Source organism: Oryx dammah, unplaced genomic scaffold (assembly GCF_014754425.2).
Source record: "Oryx dammah isolate SB20612 unplaced genomic scaffold, SCBI_Odam_1.1 HiC_scaffold_6, whole genome shotgun sequence".
NCBI lineage: Eukaryota > Metazoa > Chordata > Mammalia > Artiodactyla > Bovidae > Oryx > Oryx dammah.
Genome location: NW_024070190.1, coordinates 20769030 through 20789543, shown reverse-complemented (window position 1 = coordinate 20789543; position 20514 = coordinate 20769030). Strand labels below are relative to the sequence as shown.

At 41.3% G+C, this 20514-nt stretch overlaps 1 pseudogene; it reads left to right on the top strand.

Annotated features, from left to right (window-relative positions):
* LOC120865129 overlaps window positions 1-19433 on the top strand; it is a 33855-nt pseudogene extending 14422 nt beyond the window's left edge.
* The last annotated feature ends 1081 nt before the right edge of the window (window positions 19434-20514 follow it).

The following is a 20514-nucleotide window of genomic DNA, read 5'->3' as shown; positions in this document are numbered from 1 at the left end:
GAACAAAAGGCTGATGGTGGCCTCTGGCCCACATCTGCATCTCAGCTGGGGCTGGGACAGGGGAACTGGGACAGGCAGCAGGTCAAGCAGCCTGTGCCTCTGGGTGGCAGCAGGATTGAGGATTAAGCCGGCAGTGGTTCTTAGTTCTGGGGCATGCTTAGAAGACACAGACACTGCTAAGAAGGGGACAGGCAGAAGCTCAGAATTGAGCTGGGCCCAAGGCAATAGGCAGGGCTCTGGGGGGGGGGGGTGCCTTGCAGCCCCAGGCCTTCTATGAGGAGCAAAGCAGAATTGGCAGGGGCCTGGGGACGGCCCCAGCACACCAGCTAAGGTGGGGACCTCAGGTTCCCTGAATGTAGGCTCACTTATCAAGTAAAAAAAAACAACAAAGAAACTATCACGTGCTCATAACAGTAGAAAGAAAGAATATTAGCTGAATATGTTCTCAGTTGCATCTGACTCTTTGCAACCCTGTGGACTATAACCCACCAGGCTCCTCTGTCCATGGGATTTTCCGGGCAAGAATACTGGAGTGGGGTGCCATTCCCTTCTCCAGGGGATCTTCCTGACCCAGGGACTGAACCCAAGTCTCCTCCATTGCATGGAGATTCTTTACCATCTGAGCTACCAGGGAAGCCCCTGAATATATTGAGCATTTACTATGTCCTAAAACCATGCTAAGCACTTGTACATAAGATCACAGAACTAACAAAAGTCAGGGAGTGGCTTTACAACTAGCTCTGTCTGGTTGCAGATCTATGCCCTTGACTCAAAAAAGTTTATATAATTATCAGTGTGCTAAGTTGCTTCAGTTGTGTATGACTCTTTGCAACCCTATGGACTGTAGCTTGCCAGGCTCCTCTATTCATGGGATTCTCCAGGCAAGAATACTGGAATGAGTTGCCATTACCTTCTCTAGGGGATCTTCCCAACCCAAGGATTGAACCTGTGTGTCCTCGACTCCTGCCATTGCACGTGGATTCTTGACTGCTGAGCCACCGAAGAAGGCTCATATATAATTATATGTAAACATATATGCATGTTATAGCCTTTATTTTTAAAATACATATGAGATAATATACTGTTCTATTTACTCTTTTCATTTAAGTACATGAATTGAAATTCTTTCTATGTAAGCACATATATATACTTCATTCTTTTAAAAAACCTGAGTGGTATTCCATTGTGTAGAGCTGTTGAATCGTTATTTATTTAAACAAGTATGAGGTTCCGATTGCTATATTTGACAGTTCCTGGTATTACTCATCCTTCTAAGTTTAGCCCTTCTGGTGGGTGTGAAATCGTGTTTCATTGTGCTTTTATTTTTAAATTTTATTAATTTATTTTTGATTGTGCTGAGTCTCTGTTGTTGTCTGAGGGCTTTCTCTAGGTGCGGCAAGTGGGGGCTCCTCTTCCTTGCAGCGCACGGGCTCCCCAGTGCAGGGGTTGCTCTTGTTGCAGAGCACAGACCCTAGGGGTGCGGGCTTCAGTAGCTGTGGCATATGGACTCAGCAGTTGCGGCTTGTGGGCTCTAGAGCTTGGGTTTAGTTGCTGTGGTGCACAGGCTTGGTTGCTCTGCAGCAAGTGGAATCTCCCCAGACTAGGGACTGAACCCAGGTCCTCTGCATTGCCCGGTGGATTCTTATCCATTGTACCACCAGGGAAGTCCTCATTGTGGTTTTAGTGTGCAATTTTGTGATGACTATTGGAATTGAGTACATTTTCCTGTATCTATTGGGCATTTTTCTACTTCTTTGTGTTCTCAAGAGGCTTTCCTGTTTTTCTATTGCAGTGTCTTATTTTTGTTTGTGTGTGTGTTAGTCATTCAGTCGTGTCAGACTCTTTGTGACACCACAGACTGTAGCCCGCCAGGCTTCTCTGTCCGTGGAATTCTCCAGGCAAGAATACTGGCATGGATTGCCATTCCCTTCTTGACTTGTAGTAAATCTGTGTATATTCTGGATTCAGGTCCTTTGTTACTTACATATGTATATTGCAGAAGTTCTTGCATCCTCTGACTTGTTTTTGATTCTTTGAATAGTATCTTTTGGAAATAAGAGTGTTTTCATTCGTTTGTTTGTTTTTGTAAGTTGGGTTGTGGGATCTTAGTTCCTGACTAGGGATTGAACCTAGGCCCCTTCAACCCTCCACCCCCAGCAGTGGGAGTGCCAAATACTGGATTACCAGCAAATTCCAAGAATTCTCAGTTTTAATCAGGCTCAACCTAGCAGTTCAGTTCAGTCGCTCAGTCGTGCCCGACTCTTTGCGACCCCATGAATTGCAGCACGCCAGGCCTCCCTGTCCATCACCATCTCCCGGAGTTCACCCAGACTCACGTCCATCAAGTCCATGATGCCATCCAGTCATCTCATCCTCGGTCGTCCCCTTCTCCTCCTGCCCCCAATCCCTCCCAGCATCAGAGTCTTTTCCAATGAGGCAACTCTTCTCATGAGGTGGCCAGAGTACTGGAGATTCAGCTTTAGCATCATTCCTTCCAAAGAAATCCCAGGGTTGATCTCCTTTAGAATGGACTGGTTGGATCTCCTTGCAGTCCAAGGGACTCTCAAGAGTCTTCTCCAACATCACAGTTCAAAAGCATCAATTCTTTTGCACTCAGCCTTCTTCACAGTCCAACTCTCACATCCATACATGACCACAGGAAAAACCATAGTCTTGACTAGAGGGACCTTAGTCGGCAAAGTAATGTCTCTGCTTTTGAATATACTATCTAGGTTGGTCATAACTTTTCTTCCAAGGAGTAAGCGTCTTTTAATTTCATGGCTGCAGTCACCATCCGCAGTGATCTTGGAGCCCAAAAAAATAAAGTCTGACACTGTTTCTACTGTTTCCCCATCTATTTCCTATGAAGTGATGGGACCAGATGCCATGATCTTCATTTTCTGAATGTTGAACTTTAAGCCAACTTTTTCATTCTCCTCTTTCACTTTCATCAAGAGGCTTTTTAGCTCCTCTTCACTTTCTGCCATAAGGGTGGTGTCATCTGCATGTCTGAGGTTATTGATATTTCTCCTGGCAATCTTGATTCCAGCTTGTGTTTCTTCCAACCCAGTGTTTCTCATGATGTACTCTGCATATAAGTTAAATAAGCAGGGTGACAATATACAGCCTTGATGTACTCCTTTTCCTATTTGGAAGCAGTCTGTTGGTCCACGTCCAGTTCTAACTGTTGCTTCCTGACCTGCATACAGATTTCTCAAGAGGCAGGTCAGGTGGTCTGGTATTCCCATCTCTTGAAGAATTCTCCACAGTTTATTGTGATCCACACAGTCAAAGGCTTTGGCATAGTCAATAAAGCAGAAATAGATGTTTTTCTGGAACTCTCTTGCTTTTTCCATGATCCAGTGGATGTTGGCAATTTGATCTCTGGTTCCTCTGCCTTTTCTAAAACCAGCCTGAACATCAGGGAGTTCACGGTTCACGTATTGCTGAAGCCTGGCTTGGAGACTTTTGAGCATTACTTTGCTAGCATGTGAGATGAGTGCAATTGTGTGGTAGATTGAGCATTCTTTGGCATTGCCTTTTAGGGGGATTGGAATGAAGACTGACCTTTTCCAGTCCTGTGGCCACTGCTGAGTTTTCCAAATTTGCTGGCATATTGAGTGCAGCACTTTCACAGCATCATCTTTCAGGATTTGAAACAGCTCAACTGGAATTCCATCACCTCCACTAGCTTTGTTCATAGTGATGCTTTCTAAGGCCCGCTTGACTTCACATTCCAAGATGTCTGGCTCTAGATTAGTGATCACACTGTCATGATTATCTTGGTCGTGAAGATCTTTTTTGTACAGTTCTTCCGTGTATTCTTGCCACCTCTTCTTAATATCTTCTGCTTCTGTTAGGTCTAGACCATTTTTGTCCTTTATCGAGCCCATCCTTGCATGAAATGTTCCCTTGGTATCTCTAATTTTCTTGAAAAGATCTCTAGTCTTTCCCATTCTGTTGTTTTCCTCTATTTCTTTGCATTGATTGCTGAAAAAGGCTTTCTTATCTCTTCTTGCTATTCTTTGGAACTCTGCATTCAGATGCTTATATCTTTCCTTTTCTCCTTTGCTTTTCGCCTCTCTTCTTTCCACAGCTATTTGTAAGGCCTCCCCAGACAGCCATTTTGCTTTTTTGCATTTCTTTTTCATGGGGATGGTCTTGATCCCTGTCTCCTGTACAATGTCATGAACCTCATTCCATAGTTCATCAGGCACTCTATCTATCAGATCTAGACCCTTAAATCTATTTCTCACTTCCACTGTATAATCATAAGGGATTTGATTTAGGTCATACCTGAATGGTCTAGCGGTTTTCCCTACTTTCTTCAATTTAAGTCTGAATTTGGCAATAAGGAGTTCATGATCTGAGCCACAGTCAGCTCCTGGTCTTGTTTTTGTTGACTGTATAGAGTTTCTCCATCTTTGGCTGCAAAGAATATAATCGATCTTATTTCGGTGTTGACCATCTGGTGATGTCCATGTGTAGAGTCTTCTCTTGTGTTGTTGGAAGAGGGTGTTTGCTATGACCAGTGCATTTTCTTGGCAAAACTCTATTAGTCTTTGCCCTGCTTCATTCTGCATTCCAAGGCCAAATTTGCCTGTTACTCCAGGTGTTTCTTGACTTCCTACTTTTGCACTCCAGTCCCCTATAATGAAAAAGACATCTTTTTGGGGTGTTAGTTCTAAAAGATCTTGTAGGTCCTCATAAAACTGTTCAACTTCAGTTTCTTCAGCATTACTGGTTGGGGCATAGACTTGGATAACTGTGATATTGAATGGTTTGCCTTGGAGATGAACAGAGATCATTCTGTCATTTTTGAGATTGCATCCAAGGACTGCGTTTCGGACTCTTTTGTTGACCATGATGGCTACTCCATTTCTTCTGAGGTATTCCTGCCCGCAGTAGTCGATGTAATGGTCATCTGAGTTAAATTCACCCATTCCAGTCCATTTTAGTTCGCTGATTCCTAGAATGTCGACGTTCACCCTTGCCATCTCTTGTTTGACTACTTCCAATTTGTCTTGATTCGTGGACCTGACATTCCAGGTTCCTATGCAGTATTGCTCTTTACAGCATTGGACCTTGCTTCTATCACCAGTCACATCCACATCTGGGTATTGTTTTTGCTTTGGCTCCATCCCTTCATTCTTTCTGGAGTTATTTCTCCACTGATCTCCTGTAGCATATTGGACACCTAATGACCTGGGGAGTTCCTCTTTTTGTATCCTATCATTTTGCCTTTTGATACTGTTCATGGGGTTCTCAAGGCAAGAATACTGAAGTGGCTTGCCATTCCCTTCTCCAGTAGACCATGTTCTGTCAGATCTCTCCACCATGACCCGCCCATCTTGGGTTGCCCCGCGGGCATGGCTTGGTTTCATTGAGTTAGGCAAGGCTGTGGTCCTAGTGTAATTAGATTGACTAGTTTTCTGTGAGTATGGTTTCAGTGTGTCTGCCCTCTGATGCCCTCTTGTAACACCTACCATCTTACTTGGGTTTCTCTTACCTTGGGCGTGGGGTATCTCTTCACGGCTGCTCCAGCAAGGCACAGCCGCTGCTCCTTACCTCGGACGAGGGGTATCTCCTTACCGCCGCCGTTCCTGACCTTCAATGTGGGAGAGCTCCTCTAGGCCCTCCTGTGCCTGCGAAGCCACCACTCCTCGGGTTGTTCCTCCCGGCCGCCGGCCCTGTCCTCGGGCGTGGGTGGCTCCTCCCAGCTGCCGCCCCTGGCCTCGGGCACGAGGTGACTTCTCCCGGCCGCCACTGGCCTCGGATGCCGGGTAGCCCCTCCCGGCCATTCCTGCGCCGTCGCAGCCTGGCACTCTAGGCCGCTGCCCCTGACCTCGGACGTGGGGAAGCAGTTACTTCCTTTAAAGTTGATGTCCTCTGGGTCCTGTTTAAACATGATTCTTTATTCGAAGATACTGAAGAAGTTTCCCCATATTATCTTCTATAAGTTTTATTGCTTTATGTTTTTATTTATATGTGCAATCCACATGTTTAATTTTTGTTGATGACATAGAGGTCCAGATTCCGCTTTTTTTCCAAATGTTTATCAAATTGCTGATGTATCCATGGAGAGAGGTGTACTCCATGTCAGCCTACTCCTCTGCCTTCTTGTTCTTCCTCCTTCTGTTTATCAAATTAGCCTAAGGCCAGGTTCATTAAAAGGCCATTGTTTTCCCCTCTGCTGTATCAAGTTACCTTTGTTGTAAACCGGGATTACAAGGATGGGGTTGACTGTTTCCAGACCTATACTCTGCTTCACTGTTTAATTACTGCCTCAAGTATTTTGGCTTTCTGAATCTTTATAATGAGTAGCTCCTACAATTCCATCTGGTTCTTCAAAAGATTCTTCGTTTTTCTTGGCCCTTCGTATTTCTATATACATTTTAAAACTGTCTTGCCCACTTCCAGGCTGAGTAAGAAAAGCATGCTGCATGATGTGGTGTATCTCTCCTTTATTTAGCTGATCTTCAATTTCTCACAGTATTTTGTAGCTTTCCGCAGAAACTAGAATTATTGTGCCTTCTTTGTTAAATTTATTCTCACATTTATTTATTTTTCTTACCATACTATAGTTGGAGTATTTTAAAATTTCGTTTTCTACTTGTTCATTGGACTTTATTATAAAGCTACAATTACTTTTTGTGGGTTGAATTTGTACCACTGACTTTGCTAAATATATCAATCCTAGCAGTTTGTCTATAGATTTTTGTGTATTTTCTCTCATACAGTCTTTAATACAGTCTATATGTTAATTTATGACCCTTATATTTTCTTTTCCAAATTTTAAATATTTCATTTTTGGTTATGGCATAATTGCACTGTAGTATCTCTAGTATAATGTTGAGTAGATACTGTTACGACAAGAATTCTTGTCTCATTTCCAACTTCAGGGGGAAAGTGTTTAGAATTTCATGGTTACATGTAATGTTATTTGTAGATTTTTTTGTACCTGTAAATTAATAGATTAAGACAATTTCATTTTAGTCCCAATTTGCTAAGATTTTTAAAACGTCATGAATGGGTGTTGACTTTATCAAATGATTTGTCTTTATTAAAATGATCATGTGAGTTTTCTGCTGTATTGTTTATGTAGTAAATTAAATTCACTGATTCTCTAGCAGTAAATTCCTGTCAGCAGAACAAAAACAGCTTCATTGTGGCATATTATTATTTTTATGTCTCAAGATTTCTATGATTTTTGATTCTATGTTTATAACAGATTAACTTGTGATTTTCTTTTCTTGTAATCACTGTCAGATTTTGGAATCAAAAGTTGTGCTTGCTACATAGAACACATAGGGAAGCATTTTCTATTTGGTTGTTTCTGGAAGAGTTTAGGTGTGTCTGACATTATTTCTTCTTTAAATATTTTGAAGAATTCATCAGTGCAGCTGTCTGGACCTGAAGTTTTGTTTGAGGAAATATTTTTTGTTATGGATTTAATTTCTTTAAAATGCCATAGAACACTTTATATTTCCTATTTTGGGAGTGTTTTCTTAGATATTTATCCTTTTCATCTAACATTTACATATATTCGCTAAAGCTTGCTTATTATTTTCACTTATTTCTTTCTCATGCCTGGCAGATATAAAGTCCTATCCATTTTTTCATTCTTGATATTGATTCTTGTACCCATCCACCCCATACTTAGTCTTCCTAGGGATTTATAAATTTTATTAAAGCTTTCAAGGAGCAAACTTTACTTTAGAACTTGGGCTCTCTTGATTTTCCTCTGTTCTACATTTGTTTTCTCTTTCATTAATTTCTGTTCTTTATTATCTTCTTTGACTCTGAGCTTGATTTGCTGCTCTTTTGCTGACTTAAGATGGATGTTAGATCCTTGTCTTTTGGCGTTTCATCCTTTCTCATGAGTACATTTAATAGTAAACATTTTCTTCTATTTATAGTTTTAACTTAATTCCATACATTTTGACATGCCATGAATCACTGCCTGCTGCTGCTGCTGCTGCTGCTGCTGCTGCTGCTGCTGCTGCTAAGTCGCTTCAGTCGTGTCCTACTCTGTGCGACGCCAGAGATGGCAGCCCACCAGGCTCCTCTGTCCCTGGGATTCTCCAGGCAAGAACACTGGAGTGGGTTGCCATTTCCTTCTCCAATGCATGAAGGTGAAAAGTGAAAGTGAAGTCGTTCAGTCGTGTCCGACTCTTAGCGACCCCATGGACTGCTGCCTATCAGGCTCCTCCATCCATGGGATTTTCCAGGCAAGAGTACTGGAGTGGGGTGCCATTGCCTTCTCCATTCAACTCCAAATATTTTCTAATTTCCATTGTAATTTTTTCTTTCACTATGTACTATTTAGAAGTATATGGCTTAATTTCTAAATATTTGAGTTACTTTGTTACTCATTTCCAGTTTACTTCCATTATAGTTAAAGGTTATACTCTGAAAATCTAATCTTTTTACATGTGTTGATATTTGGTTTATGAACAATAATGGTTGGTACTGGTAAATTTTCTGTGTGCCCTTTGAAAATAATTGTATGTGTTGCAGTTTGAGATATAGTGTTGTATCTATGTCAATTAGCTAAAATGTCTTAAATAAGTTTAAATACTCTATCTGGAGTTTTGTCTACTTACCTTTTCAGTTATAAAGAGATGTATATGAAAAATTTTCATGCTAAAATTGTGGATTCATTTACTTTTTTTCCTTTTATATTTGTCAATTTCTGGTGTTATAAATTTTGAATTTATGCCATTAGGTACATATAATTTTATTTTTTTTCCCAATTTTACTGATTGTTTACACTTTTATCATTATGAAATATCCCACATTCCCATTTTGTAATGTGTTGTCCCTAAAGTTTATTTTGTCTGATATTATTATAGCTATCAGCTTTTCAGTGCAGTTCAGTTCAGTCGCTCAGTCGTGTCTGACTCTTTGTGACCCCATGTATCGCAGCACACCGGGCCTCCCTGTCCATCACCAGCTCCCAGAGTTCACTCAAGCTCATGTCCATCAAGTTGGTGATGCTATCCAGCAATCTCATCCTTTGTCATCCCCTTCTCCTCCTGCCCCCAGTCCCTCCCAGTATCAGGGTCTTTTGCAATGAGTCAACTCTTCGCGTGAGGTGGCCAAAGTACTGGAGTTTCAGCTTTAGCATCATTCCTTCCAAAGAAAACCCAGGGCTGATCTCCTTTAGAATGGACTGGTTGGATCTCCTTGCAGTCCAAGGGACTCTCAAGAGTCTTCTCCAACACCACAGTTCAAAAGCATCAATTCGTTGGTGCTCAGCCTTCTTCACAATCCAACTCTCACATCCATACATGACTGCTGGAAAAACCATAGCCTTGACTAAAAGGACCTTAGTCGGCAAAGGAATGTCTCTGCTTTTGAATATGCTATCTATGTTGGTCATAACTTTCATTCCAAGGAGTAAGCATCTTTTAATTTCATGGTTGCAGTCACCATCTGCAGTGATTTTCTAGGCCCCCAAAATAAAGTCAGCCACTGTTTCCCCATCTATTTCCCATGAAGTGATGGGACCAGATGCCATGATCATTTTCTGAATGTTGAGCTTTAAGCCAACTTTTTCACTCTCCTCTTTCACTCTCATCAAGAGGCTTTTTAGTTCCTGTTCACTTTCTGCCATAAGGGTGGTGTCATCTGCATATCTGAGGTTATTGATATTTCTCCCGGCAATCTTGATTCCAGCTTGTGCTTCTTCCAGCCCAGTGCTTCTCATGATGTACTCTGCATATAAATTAAATAAGCAGGATGAAAATATACAGCCTTGATGTACTCCTTATCCTATTTGGAACCAGTCTGTTATTCCATGTCCAGTTCTAACTGTTGCTTCTTGACCTGCATGCAGGTTTCTCAAGAGACAGGTCAGGTGGTCTGGTATTCCCATCTCTTTCAGAATTTTCCACAGTTTATTGTTTATTTGGTACCTTTTCTAGTTTTTTACTTTTGTTCTTTCTATATCCATATATTTGGGGTATGTCTCTTATAAGAAGCATATAGTAACTGATTTTTAATCCCTATGATAACCTTTACCTTTTAATTGGAATATTTAACTTATTTATTTTTAATGTATTTCTTGATATGTTTGGGTTTAAATCTGTCATCCTGATGTTTTTTTTCTTCTTCTTCTATTGATTCTGGCAGTTCTATGTTCCTTTCCCTATGTTTTCTTGCTTTCTTATAGATTCATCAAGTAGTTTTTATTCCCTTCTCTGTTAGTTTGATGGCTTTTATATTCCTTTACTGTTTTTTAAATGGTACCTTAGATGTTACAGTAAGTGTCCTTGATTTTTTAAGCTCTAATAAATTATCCTTCACATCTCAGTAATTCAAAGAGTTTGAGATACTTTAACTTGATTTGTTTGTTGCCTTTTGTACTGCTTACCTTATGTATCTTAATTGTGTAAAATTTTAAACCGTGCATGACGTCATTATTATTGTTGTTTTATACTGTCATTTAGATCTACCCATCTTTCAGCCTGTCTGTATGTATACCCTTTCTAATTCTTTTTGTTTTTTTCTTGGAAGTCTGGGGTTCCATTTAGAATTATTTCTCTTCTGCTTAAATAACTGTAGTGTTTCATGTAATGCGGGTATCTTTCGTGAAAAAATGTCTGTATTTTGTCTTTATTTTGAAGGACATAAAGAATTCTTTTGCTGGTGTTAACACTCTTAGTTGTCGGTTAGCACTTTGAATATATCCTACCACTATTTCAGACATTCTCCTCTTTGTCTCCAGTGGGAAGCAGCAGTCTTATTTCCGCTTGATAATCAGGATCATGTAACCCAGTCTGTGTTATGCCCCCTTGTTGCTTACTGGTTTAATGGCATGTGGAGCTCAAAATTGCCATGTGGGAATCTCAACTCCTAGTGTCTCTGGAAGAATAATCTCTCCCTTTGTAATTATGAGCTTGAAGCCAGCAGAGCTCCATTTTGTGCCATATTTGGGCTCTGAGTTATGCTGTGATCTTATCCTAGAAGAGGGTCTTTAGGCAACAAGGAGTGGTAGTGGTGGTAGGGGTGTGGATCTTAAGAAGTCTGAGTCTCCTTTTGCAATTAATCCTCTTGATGCCAGGTAGTCAAGATCCTTTAATCAAGGCAGAACTATGTAGTCATCACTGAGGAGAGAGGGGAGACTTCTCTTGACAAAGGATGACTCAAAAGGGTCTGGGAATTTGAGGTTTTAGGTTTCATCCAAGTCTACCCAAATGACCCCATTCTCAGGGTCCAACCCAATCATCCTATCTTTATCATGAGTAATCTGGTGAGAGTGTGATTCTTGTTCTCAAGCTGTTTATCCTTTGACTGAGAACACTGCAGGAGACTCTTGCTTACCTCACAGTAATTACAAAACCATAGGTTGGATGAACCAGAAAGTTATTTCCAAGTCTGAAGAGAACAGAGTCATAATGAAAACAAATAGTAGGATTAAAGAATGTGTGCAACATTTGTGTGACAATGGGCGGAAATCCTTTTCAAAAAAATTACTTCCATCCCTTTTTAGTAGGAAGAATCATGGCCCATAAAGATACCCACACCTAATCCCTCAAACCTATTCAAACATAAAACAGTTTGTTTTATGTGACAGAAGGACTTTGCAGATGTCTTTAATGGACCTTGAGATGGAAAGCTATGCCTGGACCACTAGGAGGGCTCAATCCAGTGCATCATTAAAAGCAAAGAATCTGTCCTGGCTGCAGGGAACCAGAAGAATGACAGCATCAGAAGGACTTAGATAGTTACTGTTGGTTTTGAAGATGGGTGAAGGGGCCATAAGCCAAGAAATGTGGGTTTCCTCTAGAAGGTGAAGGAAGAAAAGAAACAAATTCTCCCCTAGAACCTTTAGATAGTAACATAATCTAGCCAACAACTTGATTTTAGCCCACTGAGGCCCATTTCTCACTTCCTACCTTTATAACTGGAAGATAAGTTTGTGTTGTTTAAGCTACCAAGTTTGTGGTAATTTGCTATGGCAGCAATAGAAAACTAATACAGTGAGAAAAAGACAAATAACTCAACAGGAAAATAGGCAGAGAATATGAAGAGATAATTCACAGAATTAGACAATTAACATTTGGAGAGATGCTTAATCTTACTAATGAAGAAGGTAAACGCAAACAGAAACAAGGTACCATTCTTCACTCATCAAATTGGCAAATGTTAAAGCAATTGATAATACACCCTAATAGTGAGAAATAAGTACTTTTAAACATTGCTGGTGGGAGCTGAATTTCTGTAACTTTGGGGAAAGTAATATGGTGATAGCTAATAATATAAATAACATACAAATTTTCTTTTTTAGAAAGATCTTCCCCCTTTATCTATGGCCTTCCCTGGTGGCTCAGATGGTAAAGAATCAGCGTGTAATGCAGGAGACCTGGGTTCAATCCCTGGGTCAGGAAGATCCCCTGGAGAAGGAAATGGCAACCCACTCCAGTATTCTTGCCTGGAGAATTCCATGGACAGGGGAGCCTGCCGGGCTACAGTCCATGCATTCGCAATGAGTCAGACACGACTGAGCGACTAAGCACAAACTCTTTACCTGGAACTCATAGTCCCTCCTAGTTCTCTTATATATCTTTATGTAGTTTTCAAATTATTTTTGACTGTGTTGGATCTTTGCTGTTTCTCAAGAGCTTTCTCTAGTTGCAGAGAGCGGGGGCTACTCTGCAGCTGTGGTGCTCGGTTCTCTCATTGCAGTAGCTTTTCTTGTTGCAGAGCATGGGCTCTAGAGGCTGGGCATAGTAGTTGTGGCCTACCAGCTTAGTTGCCCCTAGGCATGTGAAATCTTCCAGGACCAGGGATCAAACCAGCGTCCCTTGCATTGCAAGGTGGATTCTTAATCACTGGACCCCCAGGAAAGCCCCAACACACAAATATCTTGACTTAGTAAATGAATCCAATTTCGGCCATCTTTCTTTTACAGAAATAATAGGCCAATTTTTTTCTGTAATGTAAAAGAAAATTTGGTGTCAGAAAGCTGGAACTAATCTGAATTTTCATCTTGGGTGGTGGTTAAATAAATTTTGATAAATTCATGATATAAACTATTATGCATAAAGTAATATTAACTAAATCTCTATGCAGAGGTCTATAAGGTGGTCTCTTGTATACTATTGAATAAATAGGTTGCAAGATAATGTCCATAATATGAATCCATTGAGATGCAAAATAATACAAGAAAGCATAAAGTAACATTTGCCTGCATATGTTTTTATATATTTCTATTTGTGTAGAGAAATATGTGTAAAGATATACACAGAACAATTAACATTGATTATATCCAGAAATGGCAGTGGAGGTGGGGGAGTAAATTAACTTTTTCTTCATACATCTCTATTGTTCATCTTTTTACAGTGAGCACATGTAACGTTTCACTAAACATTTAAACATTTCGAATACAACATTTAAGAAAGGGATGAAACCTTACATTGTTGAACTTACACGTTCGCCCATCAGCTGACAAATGACCCTTTCAGCGGGTGCTGGTGGCAGTGCCCCTGGCCACCAGTCCAGTTTTGGGCACAGCATACCTTTTTGTCTACACAGCAGTGTAGCTTTATGTAGCTACTTCAGCGTTTTGTCCCTCTTTTATAAAAATGAGGGGAAGATGGGAAAAAATGAAAGTGCAGATAAGAAGTGTAGGTTTCATAAATTTAAAACAATAGACTCCAAGATGGAAATCGTTAGATGTGCTAAAAGTAATAAGTCTCTTGCCTGAATCAGATGCTCACTGGACTTGAAACAGTTGATGGTGAGTTTGGTTGTGAAAGAAAAGAATAAAATTAAGGAAAACAGGTAAAGGTTTTATATTTTTTGAGGCAAGTAATTTGGGGTTACATGATATATTTTTTTTCTTTCCAAGATGGAACCACCTCTAAACACACTTAAAACTGATAGGTATATTGCAGGTTATTCTCATAATTACACTTTTTTTTAGGTACCCATTGGATGTGTACAATGATAATTTATGCTCTTACTGCTTTTTCCTGGCATTTCTTTGTACACATGTCCTGATCCTCACTTCTGGTCAGGTAAGACCCTCATGTGCTCTTCAGGATGGGTAAGATAAATAGGAATAAAAAGAGCAAGGAATAGTCAAATTTCAGCTATTTGTTCCCCCAAATGGGCTTTTAAGATTCAAAGGGGCAAACCCAAGTGAGACAAGGGACAGAATTTATATCACAAGAAAAGACTTGGAGAGAAGTCAGAAGGAGAATTAAAAAAGGAAGGACCAGGCTACACCTCTCATGCCAACTGGGAGCAGAGGGAAGGGTGGGCCAGGCTGGAGAGGAGAAGGGTAACAGTGAGTCTGTCTCTATGTGACCCCGGCAGGGACCGTGACAGCCTTTGGTCTTTGATCCAGAGTGAATATGCACATCATTTCCTTTTAAAACAAAACAGCTTTGTTTATTAATCTAGAGGCAACACTAAGGTGCTCAGTGATATTATTTATTCTTCAGTATTATTTGGATTTTTTGTCACTTCACACCAGCAGAAGCACTAGTGATCTGGGGACCCCTTTGCTTGCCTGTTGCCCACCTTCTCACATGTGCTGATAGAGGGGTGGTGGGCTATGTCCCCTCTACCCCTGCCTGTAACTGAGTGAGTCAGTGGTGGACGCAAGACCCAGATTTGTTCAGTATGGAATTTGCAATAGTAACTCAGAGACTCTGCTTCTGTAGTGCTGAGTGCTGTGAGGAGGCCTCAGGAAGAGCTGAGATGGCCATGTGCTCAGGAAGAGAAAGCTGGGGAGAAAGAAAGCTGAGGTTGGGCTTCTAGGAGATGAAGGGATGAGAGAGAAAGAGGACCCGTCGGTGGAGCCTGGACGGACAGGGGAATCTCGTTCCAGACTTTTCCATCTCTGACTTCCTCCTGAGCCTTAACTGTATCCATCAACTTTTTTTTTTTTTTTTTTTTGCCATGAAAACACAGGCTATTAGGGTATTTGTATTTCCTTTTACCTCCTGCCTCCACTATTTAAAAAAAATAAAAATTTTTTTTTTGGCTGCATCTCTTTGCTAGTGGGATCCTAGTTCCCCAATCAGGGATCAAACCTGCATTGGAAGCCCAGAGTCTTAACTGCTGAACCGCCAGGGAAGCCCCTCCTCCTGTTTGGTATTTTTATTAGTTCAGTTTTTTTTTGTTTGTTTGTTTTATTTTAACCTTTTTACTTGGAAATAATTTTAGATTTACCAAAGAGCTGGAAGGGTAGTACAGTGTTCTTAATGTCACCATTCACATCGCCAAGATATACTTTAGTCTAAAAGTAAGAAATGAACTTGGTAACCCACTCATCCAGGTTTTTCTGAGACTTACCGGATTTTAGCACTGAAAGCCTCCTGCACCAGGAAGCCCCCTGCACCAGGAAGCCCCCAGTTCCAGACAAACCAGGGCTATCCTGATTTTTAAAACTGGAAGTCCCATGCCTTAGAGACCCCTTCAGTCCTGGCAAACCAGGGTGGCTGGTCATTCTGTTACCCAAAGTCCAGACTTCCTTGGGATTTCCCCAGTTTTTCCACTCTTGTCCTTTCCTGTTCTGGGATCCAGCACAAGAGATCACTTTGCACTTAGTTGTCCTGTCTCCTTAGCCTCCTCTGATTTGTGACTATTTTCAGTCTTTCCTTGATTTACATGACCTTGACACTTAAAAAAAATTGATTAACTTATTGTAATTGGGAGATAGTTACTTTGTAATATTGTGATGGTTTTTGCTATACTTCCACATGAGTCAGCCACAGGTATACATGTGCCCCCCATACTGAACCCCCCCACCTCCCTTCCCACCCTGTCCCTCTGGGTTGTCATAGAGCACTGGCTTTGGGTGCCTTGCTTCATGCGTTGAACTTGCACTGGTCATCCATTTTACATATGGTAATACACACGTTTCAAAGCTATTCACTCATATCATCCCACCCTCTCCTCCCACAGAGTCCAAAAGTCTGTTCTTTACGTCTGTGTCTCTTTTGCTGCCTGTGTGTAGGATCGTTGTTATTGTCTTTCTAAATTCCACATACACGCATTAATATACAGTGTTTGGGTTTCTCTTTCTGACTTACTTCACTCTGTATAATAGGCTCCAGTTTCATCCACCTCATTAGAACTGACTCAGATGTGTTCCTTTTACAGCTGCGTAATATTCCATTGTATATATTGTACCTCGGCTTCCTTAACCATTCATCTGCCGCTGGACATGCAGGTTCCCCCACGTCCTGGCCATTGTCTGCAGTGCTGCAGGGAACACTGGGGTGTGTGTCTGTTTCACTTCTGGTTCCCTCGGGGTGTATGCCCAGCAGTGGGGATTGCTGGATCATATGGCTGTTCTATTCCCAGGTTTTTAAGGAATCTCCACACTGTTCTCCATAGTGGCTGTTCCAGTTTGCGTTCCCAATAGTCCAAGAGAGCTCCCTCTTCTCCACACCCTTCCCAGCATTTATCGTTTGCAGACCCTTTGATGATGACCACTCCGACCAGCGTGAGATGATACCTCGTTGTGGTTTTGGTCTGTATTTCTCCAGTAATGAGTGATGCTGAGGATCTTTTCATGGGTTCATTAGCCACCTGTATGTTTTCTTTGGAGAAATTTATGTCTTCTTAAGAGACACTTTTAAACAGTACTGGTCAAGTATTTTAATGGTAGCTTTAAAAAACGTATTCATCTTTTATTTTTGGCTGTGTCGTGTCTTAGTTGCAGCTCTCCATTGGGGGGCGCAGGCTTCTTTCTAGTCGTGGCATGCAGGCTTCAGTAGTTGAGGTGCGTGGGCTTCAGTTGCACAGAGGCTTGTGGGATCTTGGTTCCCCGACCAGCATTCGAATACACTTCCCCTGCACTGAAAGGCAGACCGTTAACCACTGCACAACCAGGGAAGTCCCCGGTCAGTATTTTATAGACTGTTCCTGAACTGGGGTTTGTCTCATATTTTCTCATGGGTGGTCTGGGGTCATGAATAAAAGAGAATGAAGGAGGCAGTGCCCTTCTGCCATATCACATGAGGGACACATGACGTCAGCTTGTTATTGGTGACTTGACCTTGACTGCTTGCTTAAGTGATGTCTGTCAGTTTCCTCTACTGTAAAGCTATTATTATTATTATTATTATTGCCCTTTCATAGTCTGTTCTTTGAAATTGATTCAGTATATCCAGCTCACACCCAGGAGAGAGGAGTACCTAAGAATTTCTGGACATTTGCTAAAATTACCATAGCAATGATTGGTGGAGATGCTTTGAGGCTGGGCAAATATCTTTGTTTCTCCTAAAAAACTGCCCGCTAATTCTTAGCATGCATCAGTGGGTCTTGCTTGTAAGTAGTTGCTGTGGTGTTCTAGTGCTGATTTTCTATCTTTTTATTAATTTAATAGTCAAAGTTTATAACATTGGTACTCTGTCCAGGGTGCCTCTTCTCCTCTTTAATTCTGTGAGCTTTACCTGAATTTTTGCATTGATTCTCCATTTTCCCAGGGCTAGCTCAGCTGGATTCTTTTCCTTATAAGCCAAGTGAAGCCTCCGAGAGTGAGTACTTAAGATGTAGCAGGTGCTCAATAAGTAATTTCTCGCTATTGCCTTTCTCCCCAAGGCTAGCAGGGATCTATGGAAAAGAACAGCATCTCACTTGGAGCGCTAGTGGCTGAGGGTTCTGGAAGGAGAGACTGAGGACGTAGATGCCACTTCCCAGAGTTTCTCTTCCACCTTAGTAGAGGGCTCACCCAAACATGGAAGCACTCTCCTTCTTTCCTTCCCCTTCCCTATACCAAGTTCTCCTCCATAGACCTTTCACATGGCTGCCAGAGTTCCAAGCTGTCTTCCTCAAATGCAATACTGATCATGGTTCTCTCTTGAAGGCTATTCACTACAAACAGAGTTACATTTTAACTTGTCACAAGATCCTCCCTATACTGTCCTTTACTTCCCCCTTCATCCTCATCTTTCACTATCCTTCTCTTTAGATCTAAAACTGGAACCACACTGTACATCTTTCCTTTTCCTAAAACACTACTGTTATTCCATGGCTCTGTGACTCTGCATAGCATGACCTCTCCAGCTGGACTGTCTTTCTGAGATATCTTCTTTGACTCTCCCAAGATCTAGTTTCCGATGTTCCTATAGCAGCTTTAACCTATAAACCTCTGTCATGAATCATGTTATGTTTTGCAATTTATCTGTGTCCATTTCTGTCTTTTCTACTAGAGTAAGAACTCTTTAAAAGCAGGTCATCTTGTTTATTATTTATGTATTTTCATCACGGAGCCTGGCAACTAATAATATAAGCTAACATTTTTCAAGTGCCTGCTTTATACCTGACAAGACAAATTATATCATTGATTCTATTTAAGAACTCTCTAAGGGAGGTATTTTTTTAACAGTTCAATGGAGCCAAGAATAGTCTTTTCAATAAATATTTCTGGGAGAACTAGATAGCCACATGCAAAAGAATGAAGTTGAATCCCCTACCTCACACCTTATGCATATTTAATTAGATCACAGGCCTAAATGTAAAAGAAATTGCACAACTCTTAGATTAAAACATAGGGGTAAATGTACGTGAACTTGGGTCAGGCAGTGGTTTATTAGATATAGGGCACAAGCAACAAAAGAAAACAGGTAAATTGGACTTCATCAAAATTAAAAACTGTTGGGCTTCAAAGCACATTATCCAGAAAGTGAAAAGGCAGTCCACAGAATAGGAGAAAGCACATGCAAATTGTGTATCTGATAAGGGTCTTGTATTCAGAATATAAAAGTAATCAGGGCATGTGTGTTTGCTAAGTTGCTTTAGTCGTGTCCGACTCTGCGACCCCACGGACTGTAGCCAGCCAGGCTCCTCTGTCCGTGGGATTCTCCAGGCAAGAATACTGGAGTGAGTTGCCATGCCCTCGTCCAGGGGATCTTCCCCACCCAGGGATCAAACCCACATCTCTTACATCTCCTGCACTGGCAGGCATGTTCTTTGCCACTAGCGCCATGTGGGAAGATTTTGTACAACTTAATAATTCAAAGATAGTGGTGCCAGCAGTTTGGACAGGTGTCTTGGTCTTTGTACTGCCAGGAGACTCTGTAGTCACTGATGAGACCAGCAGTGTGATAAACAGTACAAGAAAGCCCATCTGGGCAAAGCCATGAAGGCCAACCCTTTTGAAGTCACTTCTCATGTGAAAGGAACTGCACTAAGCAATGTGGAGTTTGGAGCCAAACAAGCAACTTCCAGCGTCAGGCAGTGTGCCGGGGCTCAGCCAATCAAGAACGGTGACAATAACACAGCCTTTGTACCCAGCGACGGTTGTTTGGATTTTATTGAGGGAAATGCGAAGTTTCCGTTGCTAGATTTGGTGAAAAGGTCATGCTGTTGGTGACATTCCTGGAGTCCGCTTTAAGACTGTCAAAGTAGCCAGTGTCTCTCTTTCAGCTTTGTACAAAGGCAGGAAGGAAAATCCAAGACCATAAGTTTTTTTTTTCCAAGATCATAAGTTTTGATGGTGAAAGTGTGATAGCAATAAATTTTCATGTGCCCCCCAAAAAATAATTAAAAGACTACCCAATTAAAAACGGGCAAAATATTTTAATAGATATTTCTCCAAAGAAAATATGCAGATGACCAATAAGCACATGAAAAAATGCTCAGTATCATTAATAGTTGTGGAAATACACATCAAAAACAAAACGAAATGCTACTTCACGCTTATTGGGATGGCTGTAATCAAGAGGACCAGTAATGACAAGTATTCGTGAGGATATGGAGAAATTTGGAACCCTCATATACTGCTGGTGAGAATGTAAAATGGTAAGTCACTTTGGAAAACACTGAAAGTTTCTCAAGAAATTAAACATGAAGATACCATATGACCCCACAAGCTCCTATATATAATTGTCCTATGTACAGTCGTCCCTCTGTATTCATGAGGGATCAGTTCCAGAACCCTGCTGATACCAAACTTCGTGGACATTCAAGTTGTTTTTATAAAACTGTGTAGCATTTGCATATTACCTATGCACACCTTCCTGTACACTCTTCAGCATCTCTAGATTACTTGGAATACCCAATATGATGTCAGTGTTGTTCAACCAGTTGTTGGGAGTGAAAGTTGCTCCGTCATGTGTTCAGTTCAGTTCATTTCAGTCGCTCAGTCATGTCCGACTCTTTGCGACCCCATGAATCGCAGCACACCAGGCCTCCCTGTCCATCACCAACTCCCGGAGTTCACTCAGACTCACGTCCATCGAGTCCGTGATGCCATCCAGCCATCTCATCCTCGGTCGTCCCCTTCTCCTCCTGCCCCCAATCCCTCCCAGCATCAGAGTCTTTTCCAGTGAGTCAACTCTTCGCATGAGGTGGCCAAAGTACTGGAGCTTCAGCTTCAGCATCATTCCTTCCATCGTGTGTTGGTGCACTGCAAATTCAAGTTCTGCTCTTAGAAACTTTCTGGAACGAAACAGTTTGTTTTCTGGATCTGTGGGCTCACAGATACAGAACCCATGGATATGGAGAGCCAACTGAATATGCTCAAAAGCAATGAAAATGTGTCTG